We start from the raw sequence: 21,120 nt of genomic DNA, 5'->3' as shown, positions 1-21,120 counted from the left end.
GAGGTATTTGAGGAACACAAAACGGTGGATGTGAATTTGGGGGTGTGAGGAGGGATACATAGGAGTCACAGAGAAATGGGAGAGTGATTGGCAAAGCTGCGGCTGGGGGAAGGGGGGAATGGTAGGAGAGAAGGGAAGGAATATTTATCAACAGTATTAAAGATTCAGGACATTGTGTGATGATGACACTATTTTCCTAGAAAAGTGTAAACTATTTCAGACCCTTTACCAAATGCTCTGTAATAAGTGATAAACTGTACATATAAACTGGAACCATCATATCCCTGCATCCAGTAACCACAGTGGAACATTTTAAATTGCTCAGTGACAGTATTCAGGCTTTAGATCTCTCTAGCTGGGGGAGGGGGCCCTAAAGGAGCGAACAAGTACAAAGATTCAGTTTTACATCCTATTAAAAATACAGCTAGAATTGCCAAATTAAAACATTTTTCTTTGATGCCAATACATACAAAAGAGAGGAATACTTTAGATTTCTCACGTCAAAAGAGAGTAGTTGCCAATTTAGATTAGCCGACAGCAGTGTTTCCGAATTTACATTTCAGAATCTTAAACTGTAGATTTCGGGAACAATGATAAAACATATCACTTCGAAGTACTCATTCATATGGGTATTTATATTTATAAATCACATTTTGTAATTGCACCTAGATAAGCTAATATACAAAACTATTTCATTTTAATTCAAGCTCATTCTCATTGAAAGTATTCAGCCTTGTTCAAGTAACAATCAACTATGCACATATTAATGTAGCAAAATTTGCACTGTGTTTTGTCTCACTGCTTAATTAATTAAGTACAATGGACTAAGAATGTGTTGCAATCTGGAACACAGTAATTTACTACGTGAAACATTACATGGTCTTTATTGCACAGACTACTTACAGATACTCAAAAAAATCAAGTTTTATAAATGAAGTGTTTTGATTTTATGGAAATAAAAATAAACAATTGGAAGGATGGAGTGTCCAGTGGAAAGAACATAGGCTTGTCAGAGGACTTGGGTTCTAATCCCAGCTCCATCAACTTGTCTTCAGGGTGACCTTGGGAAAGTCAATTAATTTCTCTGTGCCTCAGTTATATCGTGTTAAATGAGGATGAGAGTTGAGAGCCCCATGTGGGACATAAAACGTGTTCAACCTGATTGTCTTGCATCCATTCCAGTGCTTACTACAGTGCCTGGCATGTAGTTAAGTGCTTAAAAACCATCAAAAAGAAGTATGCTCCAGAATATTAGAATGACTTCTTTTTGAAGTGAGAACATTTTTTTATGAAATTCAAGGTAGCATATGCTCTGTTCATTATACATTCAGAATTTATTTCTCGGAAACCACTTTTTTCAGATTATCAGATCTGAACTTGTTTTCAATGACTGTTTTCGTTTCACATTTTTTTTCTCCATGACACTGAGAAATTAAAGGTCCCATTGTAATTCACATAGGAAATTCTATATGGGAAGCAGCGTGGCTCAGTGGAAAGATCCCGGGCTTTGGAGTCAGAGGTCATGGGTTCAAATCTCGACTCCACCACTTGTCAGCTGGGTGACTTTGGGCAAGTCACTTCACTTCTCTGGGCCTCAGATACCTCAGCTGTAAAATGGGGATGAAGACTGTGGGCCCCCCATGGGACAACCTGATCACCTTGTAACCTCCCCAGTGCTTAGAACAGTGCCTTGCACATAGTAAGTGTTTAATAAATGCCATTTTAAAAAAAGCTCTAAGGGCGGTGGGTGGGTGGGGATGTCAGAATTATTTGGGCCTCACCTGTGTGTATCAGAAATGGGATCTTCTTTTTTTATAGTACCACATGCCATGCCCAAGGGAGAACTGAAATAATTCACCCCATTCAGAAGTCCTGCGGAAGAGACAGGAGACAATGAATCTAACTTTCCAGCCTAGAATTAGGTGGAGTCAATCAAGACTTGCCTGAGTGCTATTGTACTGAAACTAGCTCCAATTCACATAGAAAGGAGACTTTTATATTCCAAAACCCATTCCGATTCAGCCAGAGTGACTTTAGGGATAGGCTCTCGTATTTAGGCACTATTCTTGCCTAGATTTCAGAGCAGGCTCTTAAAGGTTAGGAACTTAAATAACCAGTGGGTATTTATAATGAAATACCGGAGGGAAGGTTAGGGATGTAGAAGCTAGGGATTCTACATGCACTACATGCTTTAGAAGCAGCATGCAGACATAAATCACGGTCCTGGGAGTCAGAAGGTCATGGGTTCAAATCCTGGCTCTGCCACATGTCTGCTATGTGACCTTGGTCCAGTCACTTAACTTCACTGTGCCTCAGTTACCTCATCTCTAAAATGGGGATTGAGACTGTGAGCCTCATGTGGGACAAGGGACTGTGTTCATCCTGATTTGCTTGTATCCACTCCAGCACTTAGTAACGTGCCTGGAACATATTAAGTGCTGAACAAATACCGCAATTACTATCATTATTACTTTCCCAATGCTTATGACTTAAATGACTTTTTCTTCATCATGTACTGGGAGATATTGCACCCATTAATTGTTCTAACTACAAGGAAAGATAATGAATTAACATGGAAAACTACCAATGATGGGTACAGAATTGCAGACTATTCCACCCTATAATAATTTTATTTTCTACTAGGAGAGAGAAGAGTCCTTTCAGCTACCTCTACATCAATTACACAAAGGAAATGTGTAATGGAAAGGTGGTCTGTGCACTTCTTGCATACAATACTGTTCTTTCCCATTACCCAGGGGAAAAATGGAACTGATGATCACTGGAGAGAGTTACTTCAGATGGAATCATTAAAAAGACTTTAGCCAAAGTCATTATCAGGCTCATCCTGTCAGAATTTTGCTTACCATTGGACTTGGTTATTTAGATAAATGGTGGGCATTGGCTCTGAAAATGGAATGGTGATGACAAAATGGCCTCTGTTATTATATCATAAAGAATGGTTATGAAGTGCCATTAGAGTAACAGTTTGAACTAAATAAGTTTGATGGATCATTGCATTCAACATGTCATTGTAGAAAACCTGAAACGCAGGAATATAGCGTAACATTTCCTAGAGATCTTTTGAGCTGTCCAGGCTTGCAGGATATTAAATAATTGTTCCTAATGATATGTTTCTAACTCTGATAAAGTCTGAAGAAGAATACTATTCATGAGGGGGAGTGGTTATGGACAAGGACAAGTGTGACAACATTAGGAAGACTGGGTTGGTATTTTAAGAAAGAAAACTAAAAAACTAAATGTCAGGAACACAGATTTTGAAAAATTATCCAGGGGATTGGAGGGTTGGGGGGGCAGAAAGGTGGAATAATTAGACTGTGCTCTCCTTTATTGTGATGAATTCTATAATCATGTTCGCAATGTACAATTGGTAAGCCTATGTGTGGTCTGTGTGATTTTCTCTATTGAACCACTGGAGAACTGGGGCAAATGCATCCTTGCTTTGCCCCCCCACCCCCCACCCAACATGTCACTCAAGGAGGTCCATTTCAGGGTAGTGCCTGCTTCCTGGGAAAGTTTAAAAGGTAGTGGGTGTGTTCCCCTTTGTGCTATATTATCTGGAAAGATATCCAAGAAGGGCTAGCCCACTACTGAGTGCCTAACACCATCCTCAGTGCCTGTTCCTCAGAATAGGCTGAACCACCATTTTTCCTATACCCTAGCCGGGCCAAATTATCCAGGGGGAATTATAAGCTCCTGAGATAAATTGTTTAATTAATTAATGTTGGTATTTGCTAAGCACTTACTATGTGCCGAGCACTGTTTTAAGTGCTGGGGGGAATAGAAGGTAATCAAGGTTGCCTCACGTGGGGCTCACAGTCTTAATCCCCATTTCACAGATGAAGAAACTGAGGCACAGAGAAGTTAAGTGACTTGCCCAAAGTCATACAGCTGACAAGTGGCAGAGCCAGGATTAGAAACTGAGCTTGCACAAGGTCACCCAGCAGGCAAGTGGTGGAGCCAGAATTAGAACCTCCATCCTCTGACTCCCAAGCCTGTGCTTTTTTCCACTAAGCCATGCTCCTTCTCCAGTTAGGTTGTTCCTTAAGAAAATCTTAAGAAACCACAGTAGAATAAAATGGCAAACCATAGAGAAAGTTTGGTTAAGGCTGATACAATAGTAGAACTGTTCTCACATCTTAGACATTTAATATTTCGGGGAAGTATGAGAAGAGTAGGACTAGAGAATGTAACCTGCATTTTGGATAACCTCTACTCCAGGCTGACAGGTGGAAATTGTGAGACTCATCCTTATAGAAAGTCATCAGGATTCAGGCCCTTCCTTTGTTCCAAAAGCAAAGATCTTCACTATTGCCCATGCATGCAGTGTACTTTCTACTGCCCACATCCAAACACGCATCTTCTTTCCATCCAGAAGAACTAATTTCAGGATTTAATTTTCAGCGTTTGAATTTAATGTGGAAAAACGTGCTTATTTATGCCATGACAGGAGGTTCCTTGGTGCAGGCAGAAATCTACACTTCCCCTCCTAGTAGCAAGTGACAGCTCATAGTGTGGTTTGGGAGTGAGGCCTAGGCTGAAGTGACTGGTTTGCACTTCGATGGGAAGCAGCATGGCCTAGTGAATAGGGCATAGGCCCGGAGGTCAGAAGGATCAGTGTTCTAATCCCAGCTCTGTCACTTGTCTGGTGTCTGCTATGTGACCTTGGGCAAGTCACTTAACTTCTCTGTGCATCAATTACCTCATCTGTAAAATGGAGATTAAGAGTGTTAGCCCCATGTGGGAAACGGACTGTGTTGAACCAGATTAGCTTGTATCTACCTTAGTGCTTAGAAGAGTGCTTGACACATAGTAAGCACTTAGTAAATACCATTGCTATTATTATTCTATTTATTGTAACTACCCCTCACATTTCTTCACTGCCTATGACAAAACCCTGACTGGCTGACAGAGAAGCTTTGGAGAAGACCTGAAATCTGATGCATGGAGAATGATTTTCTGCTGAAAATAGGCGTAAGAGCACCATAGTAAGCACTTGGGACAATACAATATAACATTATAAAAGAATTGGTAGGCACATACCTTCCCCCAAGGAGCTTACAGTCCAGAGGGAAGTCTGATTCTTCTAATGAAGAATCAAGGAGTAAACTCCTTGAAAGCAGGAACTGTCTACCACCTCTGTTGTACTGCACTCTCCTAAGTGCTTAATACAGTGCTCTGTACACAGTAAGCACTCAAAAAATATCATTGATTGAGGAAACTGTCCACTCTTTAGATTTTCAGGTTTTTAAATACCCTGTAGGAGCTCAAATGATAAAACAGGTCTCACTACTGTGATACATTTTCAACTTGGTATTTACATGTTAACCACAGAGTGATATTTGAAGGAAAAACCGTATTGAAGACTTGGGGAAGATTACACTCATGATAGTTATAAACAGCTACATAAGTAAGTTTACACTATCTAAATCTTGATCAGAAATGAATTAGAATATGCTCCAATCCCCTTTACCTCATTTCCTTCCTGGATTTTGGAACAGTCCTCATTTGTAAAATCATAATGACCTATTTTATATTCCCTAAGAGAATGTATAAAAACATAGAATGACAAATCTTCACTTTTTAACAAACATTAAAGTGTGAGAACAGCAAGGTAGAGTTAGTGCTTTTAAAACTGTCATTTGAAAACCTCTCTTTGGGGGTGGTGATGGCCTGACACACTGAACCTCTAGAAGCCAACCAGTGGGAGAGAGAAACAGCCGATTTCCCTCAAAAATAGAGAACTAAGACAGCATTTTCAAAGGTAAAGGACACGTCAATGGGAATCAACCTCCTTACATTGAACAGATCCAAGAGGTAAGTATAAAAAAGGGAGATGGAGATTTCCTACGGGCTCAGAATCAACAGGGGCACTCATTGGTTGAAAAGTGATGGTCTAAGAAGGAAAGAAATAGGATTGGAAGCTCTGATGCCTCTATTCTATTTCCAGACTAAAACTAACCCTTGCAAGACTCAGGAAAGGTTTCCACCTGAAACTTAGAAATTACATTAAATGTAGGATAAGTTAAATGACCTTAAGCTTAGCAAAGACAATATTGAGTTCCCAGTAGTTATTTAGAGGATTAATGAGATAATAGTTGTGACATTATTAAGTATTAAGTATTAGGTATAATAAATAAAATATGATCTGATGAAGACCTTTATGGAAAAACACAAATTTCTAAATTTCTGATACCAATAGAAGGTATTTCCTATGAATTTCCCTATTCAGGAGCTACTAAATATGAAAGATAAGTTCCCTTTTCATTAGTTTCATTCTTCTATTAAATGCATAGAAATCCATATCTCAGTCCATACAAAGAATCCTTTCAAATGAAATTATCTCTCCTCCGAGAGCCAAATACAAACCAATTTAAGCATACTGAACCATCTGTGGTTATATTAATATTCTAAGTTAAATTATAAAGAATATCCTTTCTTGCATTAATTAATTTAGGGCTTTCCTTGATGATGAAAGAAGATAAGGGAGGTGTGATTTGAAGAAACTATATAGTCCTGTTGGAGAGAAAATGAGACAGAGGAGGGAAATGGGGAAGAAGGAGAATGAGAAGGAGAGGTGGAGGAAGAAATGAAGAAAAACATTTGCAAGGTTGCATGTGGGTAGCATTTCAAGTACAAGAGAAAGCAGTGTTGCCTAGTGGAGAGAGCTTGGGCCTGGGAGACAAAAGACCTCATTCTAGTCTTCACTCTGCCACTTGTTTGCTCTGTAACCTTGGGCTAGTCACTTAACTTCTCTGTACCTCAGTTATCTCATCTGTAAAATGGGGATTAAGACCATTAGCCCCATACGGGAGAGTGTCCACCCTAATTATCTGCGTCAACCTCAGTACCTAATACAGTGCCTGGCACAAATTAAATGCTTCACAAATACCATTAAAAAATTATGAATATCTATACATGCATCTGCAAGTGCACGCACACACACGCACAGACACACAACATGGGATTTTGAAAACAATGCAGCACACCAAGTACCTAAGCCTTCTTTTCATTCACCCTTCTCCTCAACACGTTATCTGACCTTGGCTTCACAGACTCCGTCCTCTCCTGGTTCTCCTCTTATCTCTCCGGTCGTTCTTTCTCAGTCTCTTTTGCAGGCTCCTCCTCCCCCTCCCATCCTCTTACTGTGGGGGTTCCCCAAGGTTCAGTGCTTGGTCCCCTTCTGTTCTCAATATACACTCACTCCCTTGGTGACCTCATTCGCTCCCACGGCTTCAACTATCATCTCTACGCTGATGACACCCAGATCTACATCTCTGCCCCTGCTCTCTCCCCCTCCCTCCAGGCTCGCATCTCCTCCTGCCTTCAGGACATCTCCATCTGGATGTCCGCCCGCCACCTAAAGCTCAACATGTCGAAGACTGAGCTCCTTGTCTTCCCTCCCAAACCTTGTCCTCTCCCTGACTTTCCCATCTCTGTTGACGGCACTACCACCCTTCCCGTCTCACAAGCCCGCAACCTTGGTGTCATCCTCGACTCCGCTCTCTCATTCACCCCTCACATCCAAGCCGTCACCAAAACCTGCCGGTCTCAGCTCCGCAACATTGCCAAGACCCGCCCTTTCCTCTCCATCCAAACCGCTACCCTGCTAATTCAAGCTCTCATCCTATCCCGTCTGGACTACTGCACTAGCCTTCTCTCTGATCTCCCATCCTCGTGTCTCTCTCCACTTCAATCCATACTTCATGCTGCTGCCCGGATTATCTTTGTCCAGAAACGCTCTGGACATATTACTCCCCTCCTCAAAAACCTCCAATGGCTACCGATCAATCTGCGCATCAAGCAGAAACTCCTCACCCTGGGCTTCAAGGCTCTCCATCACCTCGCCCCCTCCTACCTCACCTCCCTTCTCTCCTTCTACTGCCCAGCCCGCACCCTCCGCTCCTCCACCACTAATCTCCTCACTGTACCTCGCTCTCACCTGTCCCGCCATCGACCCCCGGCCCACGTCATCCCCCGGGCCTGGAATGCCCTCCCTCTGCCCATCCGCCGCGCTAGCTCTCTTCCTCCCTTCAAGGCCCTGCTGAGAGCTCACCTCCTCCAGGAGGCCTTCCCAGACTGAGCCCCTTCTTTCCTCTCCCCCTCGTCCCCCTCTCCATCCCCCCGTCTTACCTCCTTCCCTTCCCCACAGCACCTGTATATATGTATATATGGTTGTACATATTTATTACTCTATTTATTTATTTATTTATTTATTTTACTTGTACACTTCTATCCTACTTATTTTATTTTGTTGGTATGTTTGGTTCTGTTCTCTGTCTCCCCCTTTTAGACTGTGAGCCCACTGTTGGGTAGGGACTGTCTCTATGTGATGCCAATTTGTACTTCCCAAGCGCTTAGTACAGTGCTCTGCACATAGTAAGCGCTCAATAAATACGATTGATTGATTGATTGATTTTGGTAGAAGTTTCACAGCAATTAGAGTAATGATGCACTAAGCATATTGTATTGCTTATGTTAAGGGACTATTTTCTGTATGCTTAATATTTCAGTTAGTTAAAGCACATGCTTCAGGGACTGATAATGACAGAAGGTGAACTGAGGAGCAAAAGCAGTGATTTCTATCATTTTCAAGTGATTTAGAAATGATTTGCCTTTATTTGTGTGAAGGCTAGAAATAGGATGCTTAGAACATTACTTCCTTTATTTTATTTGACACATTCCTATTGTACTTTAATGTGCAATTTGGATAATTCAGTTATACCTAACCAGAGTCCCTTTAGGGAGCATTAGCTAATTATAATAATTTTATAATCATTTCTCAAATTCAATCAGTGTATTTAATCTCTTACTAACCTACTGTGGGAATTATTGTTTTCTACTCATTAAGAAACATATTTTTTCTTTAATAAAAGTATTTACGCTAGTCATTCCATATAAAATAACTCCACCTATTGAAGATAAATCAGTTTAAAAGCTATAATGATTTTTTAGTGAAGTGTAGCGCAAGTATATAAACTGGAAATAGAAGAGTATTTTGGAAAGTTTTGCAAAAGATCAAGCCCAAAATATTCTCATTTCAAGGCAAAGGGTGGTGCCACATTTTGCAAATGTAAGAGTTGTCATGGCAACTTGGAATAGTTTCTATCTTAAGACACTAATCTTAAACTTTAACACTGCATAGAATTGCAGTAATTAATTTTGAATGAATTATTTGTTATAAGTGCATTTATTAAGATGTCATCCTAAATATCAGTTATAAAATCAGTTTGCAAAATCAGTTTAACCTTCCATTTACTTCTGCTTTGTATATTTAAAATAGACATCATTATCATATAGTAAGTGTCTCCTGGATGCAGAGCACTAAATTAGGTATTTGGGAAAATGCAATAGAAGTAAAGAATATTATTCCTTAGCTTACAATATAATGGTATATTTTGACAATATAACCAGGCTTGAGTATATGCACAAGTAAACAATGTTTTCAATATTGTAGATAGAATGTACATAAAAGCAGAGTGGCTTGGTGGAAAGAGCATGGGCTTGGGATTCAGAGGTCAGGGGTTCTAATCCTGGCTCTGCCACTGATCAGCTATGTGACTTTGGGCAAGTTACTTAACTTCTCTGTACCTCAGTGATCTCATCTGTAAAATGGGGATTAAGACTATGAGTCCTACGTGGGACAACCTCGTTACCTTGTATGTACCCCAGCACTTAGAACAGTGCTTGGCACATAGTAAGCACTTAGCAAATACCATCATCATCATTATTATTATTAACCCTATATTCCAGGGAAATGGGAGTTTATAACTTACACTGAGTATACATTTTTACTGGCAGGCATGCTTCTTTTCAAGTATAAGAAGAATCACTCTGTTCCTATGTGTGTCTGAATCAGAGAATACGCTGGCCAGCGTATGTCAACAGTCAGTCTCTGGATGTGAGGTGAATTGGGGGGAAAAAAAAGGATTTGCTGCTGTGAATTCTGCTAAAGAAAGTAAAACGGGAATAGGTGGTTTGTTTTTTTTTAAATAAAAAAATCCCTGTAGAGGTACATGGCTATTGGGAAAACTTCCAACACTCCCAGGTGAGACTGCATCTGGGCTGAAGCAGCATACAGAGATAAAATATCTAATTTTCCTGGTCTTTTAATAAATATTTCCATTTTGGCCTGCTTTTCTTCCTGATTACATTGTAAGCTCCTCCATGGTATGAAACAAATCTCATGCCTCTGTTCAGAACTCAAAGTATTTAGTTCAGTACTCTGCACAGAATAGGAGCCTAATTGAGGATTGAAATGATAATGATAATTTGTTGGGAAAAATATTCTACTTAAGAAAGAGGGTAAGTAGGAGAAACTGAATGTAGGACTGAGTTAAGTCAATGGTTCATCCAGTCCAGACTTGTTCTTAAATGTCTACATTTCCCCCTAGAAACTATTTTGGATTTTTTGACAATAATTTTATCACTACTATCTTGATACCATAAAATCTTTATTAAAGCAAAACATATAGCACAGACAGTTGGATACATGGAAAATATAATGGGTATCAAGTGTTAGAACAGAAGCAGGTGAACGGACATTTGAAATAGTGTGACCTACTGGAAAAAGTGTGGGTCTAGAAGTGACATGACCTGGGTTCTAGTCCTGACTCTGTTATTTGAATGCTGTGTGATCTTGGGAAAGTCACTGAACTTCTCTGTGCCTCAGTTTCCTCATCTGGACAATGGGGATTCAATACTTAGACTGTGAGCCCTAGGTGGGACAGTGAATGTGTCTGCCCTGATTACTTCGCATTTTGATACCCCAAAACAGTGCTTGACACAAATACCATTAACAACCCCCACACTAAACAAAGGGATGAAAATACATAAATTATATCTGGGATATCAAAGCCAGACATTCTGTTGACTGATATTAAAAATCTTTTTTCAATTTCAAATTCCCCTTTGCAGCAAAACAAACAAAATGCTTATTCCAAGAATGGATTACTGAATATTTGGGATTCGTATGCTCTTAGAAAATGGAAAATTCTAAATATTTTCAATTTATTGTATGACTCTAAGATGACTTTGCTATGACTTACAGAATAAGATTGCTAATTATATAATTGCAACATCAATCATGATTGTTGAACATTTTGCATTACACAGGAGGTAATATGGTTATAAAGTGTCCTTTATACGCTGTACAAGGTTAATAATCACAGGTGCTAATCCTCACGACTGAACACATAAAATGGATTAAAATTAAAAGAATTCCCTCTTGTGGGGCATAGACTGTGTCCAACATTGTTATCTTGCATATAACCCAGCACTTAGTACATTGCTTGACATTTAGTAAGTACTTCAAATACTATAATTGTTATTATTGTTGAAATGGAAAATTAGCCTCCTTGATTGGTTCCGATGGCAGTCAAAAATTTGCTCCAGCCTGTAAACTATCCCTAAAACACCTATGTATCTTCCACAGCTATTAAAATTGAGAATTTAACTTGAAGCATTTATTTCATCTTTAACCTCAAGGAACTTATATAAGGAAATTTCCTTGAAATCATGATTTACCCATTTTTCAAGTTCAATGGAAAACTGTATAGTGAAAAGTCAGGATTCAATTAGACTGTACTGTTTACTTCGACAAACAAAATATACCTTGAGATGGATGAAGCAAAGGGAATAGATATCAATCATTTTCTTATAGGAAAGAGTTGAAACAATTTATATCCTGCAATAATTCAAATTAGTATAAACACATAAAACAAGTAGGTCTAATAAAACCATCGTTCACCCATTTCCTTTCAACTGCATTGAGGCAAAAAGTGGAACTGTGTCAATATTATCACTTGGCTTTGAAACACAAATAAATTCAGTTCATCCAAATACCCCATGAAATTGCTTTAAATGAGGAGAATCTACATCTGGGATTGGGGAAGAGGGTTCTTATTAACTTACACCTATCGCAGAACACCATGCTCTGCACACAGTAAGCACTCAATAGATAGGATTGAATGAATGAGTACATGGATATGGTCAGCTTCTGACAACAATTTCCATCTTTCAGCTAAGTTGCAGTGCATTACGACTTACTCATTACAGCTCATGTTTGACAAACTCTGATAAAAATCATCGTAAGATTATGGTAATTGAAAAGAAACACTGGGTTTTGTGCAACAGAAAGGAGGAAATTACTCAGGAACCATATGCCAACACTGCTTCCATTTCGTTGAAGCTGCTGATGGGCATTTCTGTGTGATTCTAATGAATGAGCTGGAAGTCAGTCCTACAATTATCAAAACTTGAAAGCAGCCTTCATAATATGTTGATGTTGCAACAAACTGATCTTGATATATAATTTCAGGGGTTTTTTTTAAAGTATGGAGACAAAATAAGCTGTGTAAACAAGTCTGTGCTATTATGTAAATGCTTGTCAACCTGAACCACTGCCAAGTTTTTTCAGAATTGCTTTCACAATTCCCACCAGTTTGCAGAAAGAGCTTCAACTCCATCGGCCTCCCAGAGGTACCATTCTGACTCTGTGAGGTATGGGAATCCTAATAGGTTTTTGTCCTTCCACCAGTGCAGACCTTAGTCAGTCCATGAGGATGTTCACTAGCAAAAGCTGCTAAAAATGGAGGAACTGCTAAAAAAATGACATTTACCAATGTTTCACCAACTTCTGGCCTTACCTCTAAATAATGAATAATAATAATGACGATATTTGTTAGGCGTTTACTATGTGTCAGACACTGTTATAAGTTCTGGAGTGGGTTACAAGCAAATTGGGTTGGACACAGTGCCTGTCCCACATGGGGCTCAGTCTCAATCCCCATTTTACAGATGAGGTAACCGAGGCCCAGAGAAGTGAAGTGTTTTGCCCAAGGTCACACAACAGACAAGTGGCAGAGCTAGGATTAAAACGATTACATGGCCATGGAGATACCGTTCTCATGTGGCAGTAAGGAGGAAATTTCAGAAGGAACACTTGGGAAGAATTAGAATCCTTTGAGTCTCCATTCCGTCACTTGAAGGGAGTTCTCAGTTGCCAGTTACATTTCAGTATCACACTTCTACTGCAAAGACAAATATATGCTCTTTCTAGCTGAGTATCACACTTATGCTGAAAAGACATGTATATATTCTTTCTAGCCAGTTACTACCTCACCATATGTACAGTGGCAAAAATTGGTTTTCATAATCCTCTCAAATATCAAGTATGGTACACGGCTTATGGGAATCATAGAAATTCTGAGTACGTGAGGTAAACAGGAAAAAAAGACTTACATGAAGTGTTACTTAATGGCCATTTGAAGTCCTTCCTTCATCATTTAGGCAAAAGTCATGCCTTCTACTTTCAAGGAGTGAAAAGACTGTGATCTTCAATTATTATATGATGTGATGAAGGATGAAAAGTCACCAAAGGGAGGTGGGATGCATCTTTCAGTCTGAAGAAGACTCAATCGCTGAATTTGTATCTTGTCTTCAGCGGAAGCCCTTGTGAGTCAGCACACTGTCTTTGAATACATAATATTCAGACCCCAGTACGCAGACTATGCCTCTCTCTCCTTTTGGGTTACTCTAGACTGTAAGCTAGTTAGTCTCCTTGAGAGACTTACAGCCACCCCGTAATTCAACGGGGATACCAACCTATCATATCAACCTGAGATACCCATCCTATAAAATGAGTACCAAAGGGACTCTCGATGTCTTGCCTCACTCTGAAAATCAACTTGTTAGATTCTACTTGGAGAAGCAGTGTGGCTCAGTGTAAAGAGCAGGGGCTTTGGAATCAGAGGTCATGGGTTCAAATCCCGGTTCCGCCAACTGTCAGCTGTGTGACTTTGGGCAAGTAACTTAACTTCTCCATGCCTCAGTTACCTCATCTGTAAAATGGGGATTAAAGCTGTGAGCTCCCCGTGGGACAACCTGATCACCTTGTAACCTCCCCAGCACTTAGAACAGTGCTTTGCACATAGTAAGCGCTTAACAAATACCATCATTATTATTATTATTACTAGTTAATCTCTTCAGGCAAGACTGACTTCAGATGGTAGACTTTTAGACTGTGAGCCCACTGTTGGGTTGGGACTGTCTCTATATGTTGCCAATTTGCACTTCCCAAGCGCTTAGTGCAGTGCTCTGCACACAGTAAGTGCTCAATAAATACGATTGATGATGATGATGATGATGGTACATAAGCGAAGAGTCATTTCAGGGTGCAAATCAAATCGGGTGGCAACCCGGTGTAACAAAGGTGAACGCAAGACTGTAACATCAGAAGGGGCAGCAGTGTGGTGAGGGTGGCAGGGAAGCAAATGTGATAGCCTGGGAGGGCAGAAGGGTGGTGGGTGGGCTGTCATGCTGGCCTAAGGTCAGAGGGATCAAGCCGCCATTCCCGGGGAGAGTACACAGTGTAACAGAATGACATCATAGAGTACAAAGCATGCAAGCCCACTGTAATGATATTGTAGGGAATGGCAAAACATACGCCATGATACCTTCCATATAATTACATTTTTAAGGACTATAGCCCAAGTGTACCATGAGTAATGCCTGTATACAATAGCTAAGAAGCAAGAGAAAAAAACTAATGTCAAAAAAATGAAGTGACTGAATAAACAAGTAATTGGGTATCAAATGGAAGAATAGATAACAGACGTTATCTAATAAATACTGTAACCGAGAAGTCGGGCAAATACACAGACTCAAATGAAAAACTTCACTTTACCCTGCAACTACCAATGCTTGACTCAGTCATTATCAAAGAACCTTAATGAGACTTAAGTGGAAGGAGGTACAAACAACTCCACATAGGCTTTTTTTAACCCTTCATACAAAAGTGATATAAAAAATTCCCAAATCTCCTGTGGATTGTTTCAAATTTACTCAGGGAACAGTAGAATGGATCTTTATCTAAATCCTTTGCTGATTACTTTCTGCTCTTACTCTCCTTAGCACCGAATTTTACATTCACCTACAATTCCCTGCCTCTTAAATAAGCTAGGACTATATTTCTCTTTAAACCATAAATTGCGACTGTAACTGAGTTACGATGAATTCAGTTACATGACTGATCCTACTCGTAGTGGTGAAACAATGTACATTTTTTATAAAGACTGTCAGAGACAATCCCACAGCATGAAAGGTAGTTTACACTTGGAATTGATTTACTTCAAGGGATTATTCTTCAGACGCGACATGAACTCAGAGATAAAGAGGAATGTCCAATGGTCTCACTCAAAATTTCTTCAGTGTCAGAAGAAATAAACTGCCCCTATCACCAGAGAGAAACTCAAAGTTCAACCCTCTGCTTTTATCTCCGAAATGGGGAAAGCAGCCCAAAAACAGCAATCTACAAGGACTAACTATGCTTAGAATGATTATGCTATTAAACATAAAATAGCATTATTTATGAAAGAGTAAATTGATATACTCCTGGGATTAATAGTGATTAATTATAATACCTAATTCACTTGTGTTAAAAAATCAGAATTATTGATCAGCATAATTAGGTTTAAAATGAGTCTTTTCTTATTAAAAGGGTTTTTAATATATATATTTGTGCACATAATGATAAAGCCATTTTAGAATGATATGCAGTATAGAGTTCCTTTCTTAAACTGATCTTAAATCTTCCACTGACAAGATATGGGTGTACTTGCTACAGCAATCCTAATACCTAAACTACGATAGAAAAGGATATCTGTTGCTAACTGCACTCTTGTCTAAAAATAAGAATAGTGTAATAAATGTCAGAAGATACAACCATAATTCAAAAGTTCTGAACATTTACCAGGAAAATGATTTTTTCATTTTACATATGGTTTTCCTATCAACTTTGGATTGGGGAGTCACATATGTTTCCAAATGTTGTAGACAATGATCCAGTGTCCGACTTCTCTGACATTACTGTCTTCCTTAAAAATTGCTGAGGTTTGCAATGCAGGCACACCTTGAAGGATAGAGACTGTGTCCAACCTAGGGCCATGTACTTGCTGTGTGACCATGAGCAAATTGCTTACCTTCTCTGTGCCTCAGTTATCTCATTTGTAAAACAGGGATTAATTAATACACTGTGAGCCTCATGGGGGGCAGGGACAGTGCCCAAGACAATTAGCTTGTATTATAATAATAATGATGATGATGATGGTATTTGTTAAGCACTTACTATGTGCCAAGCACTGTTCTAAGCACTGGGGTAGACACAAGGTGATCGGGTTGTCCCACGTAGGGCTCACAGTCTTGATCCCCATTCTACAGATGAGGTAACTGAGGCCTCGAAAAGTTAAGTGACTTGCCAAAGGTCCCACAGTGGCAGCAGAATTCGAACCCATGGCCTCTGACTCCCAAGCTCGGCTCTTTCCACTAAGCCATGCTGCTTCTCTTTTATCTACTCCAGCGCTTAATACACTGCCTGGCACAATAGTAAGTGCTTTACAAACACCAGTCAGAAAAAAAGAACTTATTATCTTGCATATACTCCAACATAACCATAGAGCTGGGCATATAGTGCTTAAATGCCACAAATATTATTATTTAAATATGTTTAATAGTTTTCTCTCTGGGGCATGTCTTACAAATTTAAGGTGCAAGCCTCCTGTTGCTTTAAAAATGCATCTACAGTCATTTATCATAGAGAATAATTTTGTGATGACAAAAAAGTAGCGCTTCAGTACTTGCGCACTGAATTAATTACTCTGGCATTTTCATAGGGTTGATTTCTGTACTTAACAGTTTCCGTTCTTATTGCTCTTTTTTATTTTGGATTTTAAAGGGACAACTATCTATTTCTCATGCACATTAAACACCTATCTGCTCTACTGTGAAGTCTGAAACTGCAAGATCAAGAACTATTAAAGTGAAAAAGAATTTTGGTTTCAATTGGGGCTGAACCTTTCTGGTGTTGAATATGTATATGATAATGCATACACAAATTCAACATTTTTCAGGAATCAACTCCTAAAACTGGCAATATGTTTACAACTGTTTATTCAACAGGAGATTCATGTGATCATATACACAAGCAAATATTTAAGAAATTCATTTCCCACATCAATGGAGCATGGCTAGGTGATGTTTCACAGCTTTTGGTATCAAAGCACACTTTTTTTCCCTATGTTAGTGGAGAAACTGTACCGTCAATGGATATAAATTCAGTCAGAACACAACCACACAAAAGACATAGAAGTTCAATTAAAAGTTATTACATTCATGATGGAAATAGTGTTTGTAAGAGAAAATCTGAGTCAATAGAATCATAAACAGTGAAATAGATCTCAGAAAGTGCAGTAAACTTTTTTTGGGGGAAGGGTGTTATTCTATGTCTTGAAAAAAACAGTGCTACAAAAAATGTAATGTCCTTTTCAGTTAAAAAGCTAAAACTGAAATTCTAAGCTGTTTATAACAGTGTTTGGGGAGTAATAGTGTTTTCTTCAGATTTTGCTTTGGGCTTCAGCAGTTTTTGTACTCTGGCTTCTGGAGTTCAGAAATCTATTATACAGCAAAAGCTAGTCCTGGGTATACAGCAAAAAGATCTTGTATTTAATTTCAATGTGGCTAAAATATATCATCTGAGAAAGAGGATCATAACTCAACCAACTAGATAAGATACTTAATCTAAGACCATTTTTCACATTAAATTGGACAACTCTGCTTCACTTGGATGGGTTCAGTTTAAAAGGCTTTCATTAAAGCTATTACCCATATATTCCTGTAGATATCCCCAGGTTTTAATTATTATACTACTAAAGGTAAAAACAATCTTTTTATTCATTTAATCCTTATATGTAACTAAAGCAGCAGGTATCCATGATCATATGACTCTCCAAACATTATACTCTGCTACCTTTTGAACCTGATTCTGGTATCTCCATCCACAGAGAACACCTGCTTTAAAAGCTGCCAAAATCCAGGAACACAGTGGGCCAGAGTGGATTTTAAAGAATCACATGCCAGAGAGGGGACTTGTAGGGAAGACCAATTACAATTTTCCATATTCTGAGACTTCATCTGGGAAACAATTTTTATTTCAAAATCAACGCCAAATTTCTGTTTAAAATAGAAAACCCACAAATGAAAATCTTTTCTGAGTTATGGATACCTAGCTAGCTGGAATCAAATGTACTTGACAATAAAGCCCAGGAATATTTATGCAAAACATGTGAAACTAATTCCATGGTCTTTCTGGGGCAATCAAAAATCACCTGGGATTCGCTAAAGGCCACACAAGCATTTTTTACCCTCTCTTTCCCTGCTTTCTCAACCCCAGTCATAAATAGGGTTCACAAATTGATTTCTTAGCCAATCATTTCTTCCAGCACCAGTCTTTTTTTCAGAAGAGCTAATTCGAAGATGACAACACATAATCAAATAGTTTATTTCCCCATTCCAATGAAGAAGCAGTTTCCACTTAGAATCTTCAGCAATATAATTATACAATATTCTTTATAAAGGAATCTCAGAATCTCTCCAAAGATGATTAAAATTTAGGGTAAGAATTTTATTAAAATCCATACTCCTTAACAAGCATTGCAATTAAAATGTAAAAAGTCAAAATAAAAATAATTTCTTGGCTGTTCTGAATTGGGGGATAGTAAAGTTGAAATCTTCCTTTTGTTTATAGCCTCACTGTCATGCCCCATTGAAAGCAAACAAGAATCCTAGAATGAGGTACCATATTTGCTACATTCAAGCAGAAACAATTAGTGAAGCAGTTTAACAAACAAAATAGGAGGATCCAAAAGGAAATGAATATAACCTTATAATCAAGGTGCTTTACAGTTTCATTTTTTAAACTAAAAGGTTTAGACAAGTAATATAAGTATGATTTTTAAGTTTTAAAATTCCTACCCCAATTATCCGGACTCTAATCATCTAGCCCCTGTCTTTATCCACTGGCTGTCAGAAACTGAGAAAAGAAGCAGACATTGAGCTACAGCAATAATCAATCAATAGTATGCAGAGCACTGTACCAAGTCCTTGGGTGAGTATACAAGAAGCAAAACACATATTCCCTGTCACCAAGGAGTTTACACTTTAATGGGAGACAAAAACACAGGTGTTTGATATGTTCTGAGATGAACAAAATCTCATAACTGTACATCAGGCAATATACAGAATCAGCAGGATGGGGTGTGGCAGATTTAAAGAAACAATCAGATAAAGACAGATCTTTAGAGACCCTAAGAAGCAATAGGTAAAATTAGTACACAATATAAACCATTTAACATGGGAATGCACCCACAGCACTATTGGTAAATTATATCTGAGAACTCGCAGTTTGAACTGGGTATGGCCATTGGTCAATTAGTTAAGAAGTAATGGGTGTAGCTGTTGAGCAACTACATTGAGATGCAGTGTGGCTTAATGGCAAGAGCCTGGGCTTGGGAGTCAGAGGCCATGGGTTCTAATCCTGATTCCGCCACTTGTCAGCTGTGTGACTTTGGGTGAGTCACTTTGCTTCTCTGGGCCTCAGTTACCTCATCTGTAAAATAGGGATTAAGACTGTGAGCCCCACGTGGAACAACCTGATTACCTTGTGTCTCCCCAGCACTTAGAACAGTGCTTGGCACATAGTAAGTGCTTAACAAATACCATCATCATCATCATCATCATTGGTTATAGTGGTCTTGCAGATACTTTCCAAAATCATTAGTCCCACATAATGTATTTTTCATCCTACCAGACTGTAAACTCCTTGAGGCCTGGGATCATGTCCACCAACTGCATTTTACTCTCCCAAGTGTTCAGTACAATGCTCTGCACAAAATAAGCTTTCAAATATCATGGATTGATTCATCTACGCAGCTTCAATTTCCAAGTATTAGTCATATCTCACTAATCCTCCATCTCTTCAGCACTCCTTCTCTTCATCCTGTTCCCAGATCACCAGGCCTTGAGAATCTCAAAACCTGCCTGTAGAAAGCACTCACTCTCAAACTAAGGCTTCTGTGAATGCCAAACACACAAACGAGGGACAGAGTAGATTGTGTGGCACCACTACCCAATTCTTAGTAGATTGACTGCTAAAGTGATTTGAGAACAAGTTCCACGGTTCTTGGCACTGAGAATACAACCATTAACAGCTAAATTCCATACTCAGTTAAATCATCTTTCTGGGCAAACCTTAGTCTCTGCCAATTTTCTGAAGTCAAAAGTCCCCATATCCAGTTAAGGAGCTTCTGCAGGAAGAAAAGAGTAAAGCTCAAAGACTCCTTGAATAGAAAGCAAACACCTTTTCCCAGCATAAGACATACCTGTCTTCTGGAAAAAAAAGACAATATATAAACATATATATGTATATAAATGCACATATATGTGTATATTTATGTATGTGTGTGTGTGTGTGTGCAAATATATATATTTGTACACTAAACTTGCTAATGATTCCAAGGATTCACTGTGGAATGGCTCTCAGTCTTCAACTTTTTAGGTCTAGGGTTGGGTCTAGAGTTAATCTTATCTGACAAATAACTAATGAACATAAGCATCCCCTTATATTAATAAGGTTTTATTTGCTAAATTAATTTTCCTGTCACCTAGGACTATGTAGAGCAGGCATTCAAACACAAAAGGGTATTCTACATCTTAGCAGGGTGAGTCATGGTACTGTATACTACATTTGTTCCACAAGAACTGACAGCCCAATCCAAAAGTGTTCAGAAATCCCTACAGCATGTCCAATTATGTTCGAGTGATCAAATGAAGGTGGGTAAAATTAAATTCTCCTACCTTTTGTGTTAAAAAGGGTTTGTAAGGAGCATCCCCAGTACAGTTCAGGAATGGGTGGCCATCCAGAGAGGAGGACTAGTGATAACTGATCAATGCAAAGTTGCTTCAGGAATCCCATTATCTTTCTCTCTGATCAGTACCTCAATGCAGTTCCTAATTAGGATCAGTAATCAGCAAATTTTTTTTTAAAGACAATTGCTTGAAGTAGCCATACAGAATTTGCTTTCTATGTTTATAAATATTTTATAAATAGAGGCACCAGTAAGTCTGATTATGACAGGCACCAAAAGATAAGAGAAAGCAAGCCATATCCTTTTCTTAGAAAATAAATGTCCTTTTTTCACTTTCAGTGGCCTTGTTTCCAAAGAAAGAGAATATTACCAATCTCCTTATAATTAAGAACACATTGAATTT

General features: G+C 38.8%; 1 long non-coding RNA gene across 1 annotated transcript in view; it reads right to left on the bottom strand.

Annotated features, from left to right (window-relative positions):
- Nucleotides 1-241: 241 nt before the first annotated feature.
- The window catches only part of LOC119945277, an 81,857-nt gene continuing 60,978 nt past the window's right edge, over nucleotides 242-21,120 (bottom strand). The window contains exons 3-4 of the long non-coding RNA XR_005456163.1: nucleotides 1,782-1,872; nucleotides 242-370 (exon numbers count right to left, since the gene is read on the bottom strand). This is a non-coding gene — a long non-coding RNA (uncharacterized LOC119945277). The remainder of the gene's footprint in view (nucleotides 371-1,781; nucleotides 1,873-21,120) is intronic.

Source organism: Tachyglossus aculeatus, chromosome 24 (assembly GCF_015852505.1).
Source record: "Tachyglossus aculeatus isolate mTacAcu1 chromosome 24, mTacAcu1.pri, whole genome shotgun sequence".
Taxonomy (NCBI): domain Eukaryota; kingdom Metazoa; phylum Chordata; class Mammalia; order Monotremata; family Tachyglossidae; genus Tachyglossus; species Tachyglossus aculeatus.
Note: the sequence above shows the minus strand (reverse complement) of the source record. Positions and strands in the feature narration are given on the sequence as shown.